The 8,560-nt window shown below is 40.7% G+C and overlaps 1 long non-coding RNA gene across 2 annotated transcripts; it reads right to left on the minus strand.

The window, feature by feature from the left end:
- Positions 1–1,971: 1,971 nt before the first annotated feature.
- LOC130543792 (uncharacterized) lies at positions 1,972–7,017 on the minus strand. 2 transcript variants are annotated; one of them, XR_008959406.1, is made up of 3 exons: positions 6,684–7,017; positions 4,813–6,183; positions 1,972–2,675 (listed from the first exon to the last, which is right to left on the minus strand). It is a non-coding gene; the product is annotated as an uncharacterized LOC130543792 (long non-coding RNA). The 2 variants fall into 2 exon arrangements; XR_008959405.1 differs by having other exon boundaries at positions 4,813–7,017.
- Positions 7,018–8,560: the final 1,543 nt, after the last annotated feature.

Consider the following 8,560-nt stretch of genomic DNA (forward strand, 5'->3'; position numbering starts at 1 on the left):
GCCCCAGGAGAGAAGCACAAAACATGAGAAGAACTGGTGTCTCATGAGACCTAGCTTTAGAACCTACATACCATCGCTTCTACCCATAAGCCATAAACCAAAGCAAGTCACATGCCTAAGCTTCATATCAACAGAGTAGGAAAATACACTCCACTGAACAATTGGGGAAAATAGTAAAAGACAGCCACAGGAGGAGTGAGACATCCTGGAGAGAAAAGAAGGAGGGGATGAGAATAAAATTCACGCCCCATTTGCACAATTTTATTCACTACCCAAATTTAGTTTGGTATCAGTTCCTCTGATCATTTCTTTTATTTTTAAGTTTATTTATTTATTTGTTAGTCATCTCTACACCCAGTGTAGGACTTGAACTCATGATCCTGAGATCAAGGGTCACATGCTCTTCTGATTGAGCCAGCCAGGTGCTCCTGAATTCAGATTTCTTATAGTCGATACTGGATTAAATTGAAATTTATATGAAGTCTAAAGAAGAATTCTAGGCCTGGTTCTGCCAACTGATTTATTATTATCCTCTGACAAATCTAAACACTACTAGCATTATCTGAAAAATGCTGTCCACTATCTAGCTTATAAGAGTACTGTAACAGAGAAGGAGATCCTAGGTTTTTACAAAATAATATGCTATTTAGTTCAAAATAGCCTTTTTTAGAACATATAAGATTATACTGAGGAATTTATAAGAAATGTAGTCAAAGCCTATCTTCAAAGATGTATCACAGGGTATTTTTTCTTATTTTTGCTTATTGAGGTCACTTAGGAAGTGCACAAACCTGAAGTGTACGGCTCAATTAATTTTTACATATTAATGTAGTATGTAATTACCAGGGCCATATGACTGACCTCTGGCCAATGGCTTCCTGAGCAATGTTCCATATATACGTATTTTTCTCTTCCCTTGTCAGCTAGATAAAGGTTCTAGAAAATGCATAGCCACTAAATAGAAGGACTCTGGCTGGCCCCCTTACTCAAAGGAAGGCTGCTCTTTAATACCAAAGTGTTTTGGTTCAAACAAGTAATCACTTTAATTGTTAAGTCATTGAGCTTGGGGAGGGGGGTGTTTGTTACAGCAGCTGATGTTACTTGCCCTGACTAATACATGTATAGGAAATTTTTCAATATTGTTGTGCCAGATAGCACCACCACATATTGTTTACTCACATACACACACACACACACACACACACACACACAAGTGTGAGAACAGTTAATCTTTCAGGCTTTGTGAGTAACCAAAACATCCCTTTAAATTATTATTTGGTTTTCATATCCCTGACAAATAAAATCTTTATTCCAAAATAGTACTTTCTGTTCATCACTTATGTACAAACCAACTACAATTTCGGAACGAAGTTAGACACCAGGTAAATAAAGGAAAATCCCGACCTTTGTAAAATAACAACCATCCCAAATTTGAGCTCCAGAAATGTGTAAACAAGCCCTTTCATGCTTATTCTTCCAAGGGGTTATTTCTCATCTAACTTTCATCATCCTGTTTAGAATTTACCAAATGAGAATCTTCAGATTTCAGTTTAGACACATCTGGCTCACAAATGAGGCATGACACCCCCAGTCGTTGTGAAATCCTTGCCATAAGCATTGGCGATGAGATCTTGTGTTTATTAGTAAAGATGTGAGAAGCAGTCAGTCTGAAAGCTGTTGTGTGTGGAGACATCTCTGATGTGGCACCTTAAAGGTGTCAGTTGGCTCTTTCTCATGCTGTCTTATTCATTTCTAGATGCAAATTTACCAGTTTTAGCTTTCTTTCATACATAACTCCACCAGGAGCTATTGAAAAGATTATGTCCAAAACTCTTCATTTGTTAAAAAAAAAAAAAAAAAAAAAAAAGAGGACATTTCTAGCCTGTTGGTTTTCTTCTTCATTTGATTGAGCTCTTTTTAACCTCTCTAGGTATATTTAGATTCTTTGCATTTGAAAAAAAAAGTGACACACAGTTAATGTATTTATTATTTTTAAATCACTGAAGTCAGTTGTGATTAATAACAAACATATTTCTCTTTTGTTTTACACCAAGCCTGGCTTGCTACCCCAACAAAAAAAAAGTTTGAGGTGAAATAATGAAGAATGAATTGATAATGACTTCTGCTTAGACCAAACAAGAAAATACTGATTCATATAGGAAAGTCGCCCTCTAATATGGCCACAGCCCACTGCTCTGTGGGGACTGGACAAGGTTGACAAACAACTTAGAACAAAATGGCATAGCTTCCTGGGAAATCAGATAAACTTGTGTTTTCTCTCTTTCCACATAAAAAAAATATAACCACCAACATAGCCTCAGTCAAGAATTCTTCTCACTTAACCTCACAAAAATGATTGAAGATCTTTGCATCTTGAAAGAGATTCCCGAACGGCTGGGCACATGGGCTTCGTGGCCCCCGTGATGTGACACACTAAGAACACAACATCGTCCAGGGAGTTTCCTGCCCAAAGTGCATAATCTGAAATTAATCTTGGAGAACCAATCAGACAAGTGTAGACTGAAGGTCATTTGGCAAAGTCAATTGGCCTAGGGTCTTTAACCGCGTTAACGACACGAAAGACCAAAAGAAAAGGGGCCTGGGGACTATTCAAGGCAGACGTAAAGAGACATGACAATGGCAATGAAATCCAGTGAGCAATTCTCATCTGAGTCCTGGATAAAAAAAAAACAAAAAACTGTAAGTGATATTGCGGGGACAGTAAGGAAATGTTGAATAAGGATTGTAAATTAGATAAGATGGTTGTATCAGTGGTAAATGTCCTGAGCAAAATTATGCTGTGACGATGTAGCAAAATCTCTTCTAAGGAGATATATGCTGACAATTTGGGGGCGAAGGGTTATATTGAACAGCTTTTTCTGTATCATAAACCCCTCATACAACAGCAACTATTTTTTAGCTCATTATTCTATTTAAGTTGGGCTCAACTGCGCACTTCCTGTCATCTCTGTGGTCCCCTTATGTGTGTGTGTGTGTGTGTGTGTGTGTGTGTGTGTGTGTGATCAAGGACATGTCAGTTAAGTGGCTCTGCTTCTGGGGATAGGCTGGGTTTTGGCTGGGGTGACTAGAACCCTGTCTCTTTTCCTGCAGCAGGCTAATTCTGGCTTTTTCACATGGCAGTGACAATGCTCCAAGACAGACACAAAGAGAGAGGAAGCACGTGAGGCTGCTTGAGGTCCAACCATAGAGCCGGCACAACCTCCCCCCAACCCAGGGGGTGCTGCATTTGTTAGTCTAAGCCAATCCCAAGGCCAGCACAGTCAAGGGGAGATGCCTCCACATTGCAGTGAGAAAAGCCACAAAGTCACACTGTGAAGGGCCCGGGTACATGAAGGAAAAACTGGGATCATTTGTGCAGTCTACCACACGGATGTCCGGGTGTTCATTCAATTATACATGTAACTATTCTGGGCATTTGAAATTTTTCAAAATAAAAAGTTGAGGAGAGGGATAGAAGATCGCACAAGAAGCCAAATCCTGAAGAAAATATACTGTAAAATTCAATTTGTATTAATGCTTTAAAAGCAATTCAAATGTGTGGTGATGGAAGTCAGAACAATGGTAACATTTGGGTACCTGTTTCTTGTTCTGGGGAGTAAAAATTCCACTGAGCCATACACATAGGATATGTACTTTCTTCTATGTGTATGTCATACTCTCATTTTTAAAACTTTCCTCTGAAAAACAGAGCATTGGTCTTGGAGCTGGGAAACCTAATTCTGCCACTAAGTCCCTTTGCAATATTGAAAATGTCTACTTAATTCTCTGGACCTCAATCTCCTCGTCTAGAAAAGGAAGCTGGATAGTGAATTCTAAGCTCCGCTTCCAATATTCAGACTCTGAGACTCAACTCTGAGTGAATAGTTCACTCACTTCGTGCCTAGAAATTGTCAGAAGTTAAAAAAAAAAAAAACCAACCTCATATCATGTATAATATATAACATTATAATTATGAAGCACTTTCTCTTTCAGCTATCACATGTCCCTGAGATTTTATTTTGCTTCCCAGAATTTGCACAGAAATAATTATAGCAAAGCAAAGACAATAAAGGGGTCTTTTAAAAATACAGATGAGAGCTACCCGGGCTCATTGTTTCACAGAAGATGTCAGTGGACAGGCAGGACTTCGTATTTTAATATCACACTAGAAACGCAGTAAAGGACCCTGCCCCATAAGGAAGAACCATCACAAGCCTTGTCAAAAAACCAATCCAATCTCCCCACCGCTCCAGCTCATGCCTGGGAAGGACAGCCCTCACTCGGGAATGCAGTTTCTGGGCCTCCGCAAAAGGTCATGCACTCAGTGTTCTCAGGTTCTTTGTACGTTTGGGGGCGCTTCGGGTGAAGTGGAGAGCGCCACAAGAACCCCCTCAGTCTTCACACGTTTTGCATGTGTGGGTGTTGGGGCATCAGGGAGCAGAATGTCACCAGAGGTCCAGGTGTCCCTTAGGCCTCGCTGTTGCTTCAAGGGGGGAGCCCCTGGGAGTGCCTCTGAGGGTGGTGATTTTCTCACTTTTGAGCACTGTGACCCCTTCATAGTTCAAAGGACTCTAATGGAGCAACACTTTGGGCTTTTTGTTTGTTTGTGTTTCCTTGAGGTCTTAGAGTGTATCTCAGATCCCTTCAGCTACAGTTTTTCAGCAGTTTTCTGAAAGTTGCATCAATTGAACGGTATTTATGGGGCATCTACTATGTAAATTGGGAAGTGAGTGACACGGAGAAGCTCTCTGCCCTCATGGACACAGTGCGGTGTCCTTCATCTAGGGGAGAGAAAGACCTGGGACTACTCACCTCGCCCTGCTGTGGAAGCGATAGTTGAACTTCACCGCAGTCCTAGAGCAGCGATTCTCAGCTCCAATTTGCAGATAAGGGAAACTGACACTCCGAGAGGTACAATACCTTGCCCAAGGGGTTACGCGGCTGGTTAGTGGAATCCATCTGCCCCCACTTTGCTATGATTCCTTCATCAACAGCACCTGAGAGGAGGTGGTAAAGTGTGTCGATCTCTTGGAACAGGGACTGGCAAACTAAGTCATGTGGTCCAGCTGTCTCTTGCGTACACAAAGTTTCATGAAAACACAGACACACCCATTTTTTTCATGGATTTTCTCTGGCTGTTCTCCTACTACAACAGGAGGTTTGAGTAGTTGCAACAGAAACCGTATAGCCCACAGACAAAAAAGTTTGTCATCTGGCCCTCGAAAGGAAAGATTTGCCATACACCACCCCGTTTATTAGTGAAGGTAGTGAAAACCCCTGTAACAAACCTCCAAATTTCAGTGGTTTAACACATTTTTTCAATTTTATTTTTCAGTCACACAAAAGCCTAGCCAGGGTGTTCTGGGCACAATTAGGGGTGGGGTAAGGGCTCTGCTCCAGGGATCCAGGCTGATCATTGTTCTAACGTCATCTCGGGCAGGCACATTCAGCCCGCAGGCAAGGAAAAAGAGAAAGGGTCACGCATAGGAGACTTTTATGGGCTAAACATGGAAGTGGCACACATGACTTCCACATTCTATTGGTCAGAATTCAGTCACGTGACTGAGTCTAAATCCAGAGGATATTGGGAAATGTAGTCTACTGGTATGTCCATCAAGAAGAAGAAAAATTTTTAGTGAACACATAACAGCTTCCACCGCCATCTCTAAATCCTAATCGTTCTGACACCCAGAGAGTCTCTGGTTTTGACTTCTCAAATCTGTTTTATATCTCACATACAGTATGCATGTGTTTAATTTTTTTAAATTGAGCCTTTACCTTTCCGAGATACAAACTGAAAGAAATAATATACAAGTGAAATGATAGGATGTCATGGATTTGCTTCAAAATAATCTGAGAGGGGAAAGTACATGAGAATATAAGAGGAAATAAGATTGGTCATGAGTTTTGTTGAAGCAGGGTTATGGGTATGGGAGGATTCATTGTATTATGCTTTTTACTTTTGTATGTATTTAAAATTTCCCATAATAGAAACTTTTTTTTAAGATTACTAAAACTACTCTTCACTGTCTTATAATAGTTTTTTAGTAAGAAAAAAAAGTAACAACAATAAAATCCTGTCATAATAGACTACAAGAGTCTCTTCAACAATATTTGCAAGGTGTTCTGGCTTGTTGTTGACTTCTCTTACTTTCTCCAAACATTCCAGTCAAATAAGCTTGTCTGCAAAAGAAACAGACCAATATTACAAGACGAAATCTATGAGAGAATAGTACAATCAGAAGATAGATGAGTTCATATTTATAGGTCAGCCACCTATAGTAGGAATACTTTAAGGAGAGTGAACTTATTAAGTAAGGTCTATATAAAGATCACCTTTATTAAAGTCAATAAACAAACACAGATTGAACAACTGCTCCATGCAAAGTACTATGCTCAGGTCTAGAAATATAATGATGAGACAGGTGTCCCTGTCTTGCAGCTAATACAAGCTGCGATAGCCAACAGCCCTAAGTCACAGTAGCTTTGAACAACAAAGTTTTAGTTCTCATTATGCACAGTTAAAAGCAGACACCCTTGGTCCCACACCTCTCTTTTGAGCAGTAACTCAGAGATTTGGGTTCCTTCCACCTCAGAGTCCTTTTTTATGTAGAAAGGAAAAGTAGAGTGTGTATAGATATTTTAGGGCCAAACCTGGAAGTATCAGAGCTCTTCAAACCCACCTGGCCCCAGTGTTGCTTGAACATGCTCTCTAACTGTGAACCCAGAAAGAAAACTGTATGCTGGAGGTGGGGAGGAGATGTGTGCTCTGGAATGTTCCAACACAGATGGTGATCCAGGTCTGGTGAGAGGTTAGATATGCAAATAGACACATTCTCCTAGGGCAAAGTAAGATCAATAATAAAAGTACGGGTGCCTTAGTCAGTTAAGCAGCCAACCCTGATTTCAGCTCAGGTCATGATCTCAGAGTTGTGAGATGAGGCCCTGAGTTGGGCTCTTGCTCAGTGCAGAGTCTGCTTCAGAGTCTCTCTCCCTCTCCTTCTGCCCCTCCCCCACTTGCTCTCTCTCTCTCTCAAAAAATAAATAAAATGTTATAACAATAATAATAATAACAATAAAGGTATGAATAAATTGCCCTGAGAACTCTGAAAAAGGAGGCAGGATTCTTTAAAACTTTCATCAGCAATTGGTACAATTCCATAAAAGTGCTTGCAACCTAATTTGTTTTGGCTATTAAATTTGTAATTCCTTTTCCACAAAAATTATAATCCAGTTTTCCCTAACCCCTAAAACGCAGTCTGGTTTGGCAACTTTAATCACAGACTATGGACTTGTATCAATACAGGCTATGTGTGCTTACTAGAACATAAACTCACCTGGAATTCGGATCTCACAGCGTGAAAGGATTTTAATAGGATTCATTCATACATTTGTTCAACATTTTATAAAGACTTCTGTCCCCAAAATTCAATTTACAATTTTTACAACATTTTACAAAGACTTTGATCTCCAACTCGCCCTTTACAAATTTACAAGAATTTACACTCACTGCAAGGATTTCTTTCCAGAATTTTTTTTAAAGTTATTTTTCCTTAGGATCCACAAATGTTAATTTTAGATGAGAGGAGAGGCAATTGAGGCTCACATGTGGGGACTGTGTGTGATGGAAATACAGGACACAGCAGCGCCTGGATTCTAATTTAGACCAGCCTGCCTCAGGCAATAGGAAAGTCATTTGTCCCTGTGCGCCCACATCATAATCTGGCACAACTGGGGCTTAGAGCCAGGCTTAAACTCTCTCTGCCTTCGGGATTCTAGTTTGCCATCTTAATTTATATATTTCATCATTGTGCTGATTCTCCCGCCGTCCTCCCCTTTCGAAGTGACTCTAATTAGAAAACACACAGGAGGATCCTTGTGGGGTCTGAAAACTGCTGGGATCCCCTCTTTGATCTCCCATCTGAACTGAGGACGGTCTATTGTTTCAAATTCTCCCCCAGCGCTCTGGTTGACAATTATTTGGCATTTTAGAGCCTGGAGATGCAAGGACGGGCCTCCCAAAAATCCAATGCAAGCATTCCCTCCAAACATCTCCCCTTTCTCCCTGCAACTCCTCCCCAGCTCCTGAAAAGGAAAAGACACCGACTGCTTTACAAACCGCTGCCAATTCATTAATAAAATGCTAGGGCTAGTTAGAATTTTGAAAATGCTCACAGCATCTCTAAAGCGGCAACTAGCCTAGCCCTTCCTTCCCCGGACACAAATTGATACGCAATTATTACATTCTATCTTAATCACTACTATTTAAATTCTGCAAAATGCCACGGTGACCTGAGGAACTTTCGGACTGATGAGGGGTTTCTTGTCTTAATTTGGGTAAGACTCGGCAGAGGCGCCTTGCGTAAAGATGTGATGAAGTCGGAAGGTAGTTGACTTTAGAATCTGCAGTTTGTAGGACGGAGAGAAGGGCAGAAACGGGACTGGGGGCGTGCAGGCGAGAAAAAGTTTATTTAATTTTGGTAGCCAAAGGAGAAACGGAAGGATCAGCCCCAGGGCACCGGAGTCCCAAAGGCGAGGTAGGCTTGGAAATTTGCGAAAT

Source organism: Ursus arctos, unplaced genomic scaffold (genome assembly GCF_023065955.2).
Source record: "Ursus arctos isolate Adak ecotype North America unplaced genomic scaffold, UrsArc2.0 scaffold_16, whole genome shotgun sequence".
In the NCBI taxonomy this organism is placed as follows: domain Eukaryota; kingdom Metazoa; phylum Chordata; class Mammalia; order Carnivora; family Ursidae; genus Ursus; species Ursus arctos.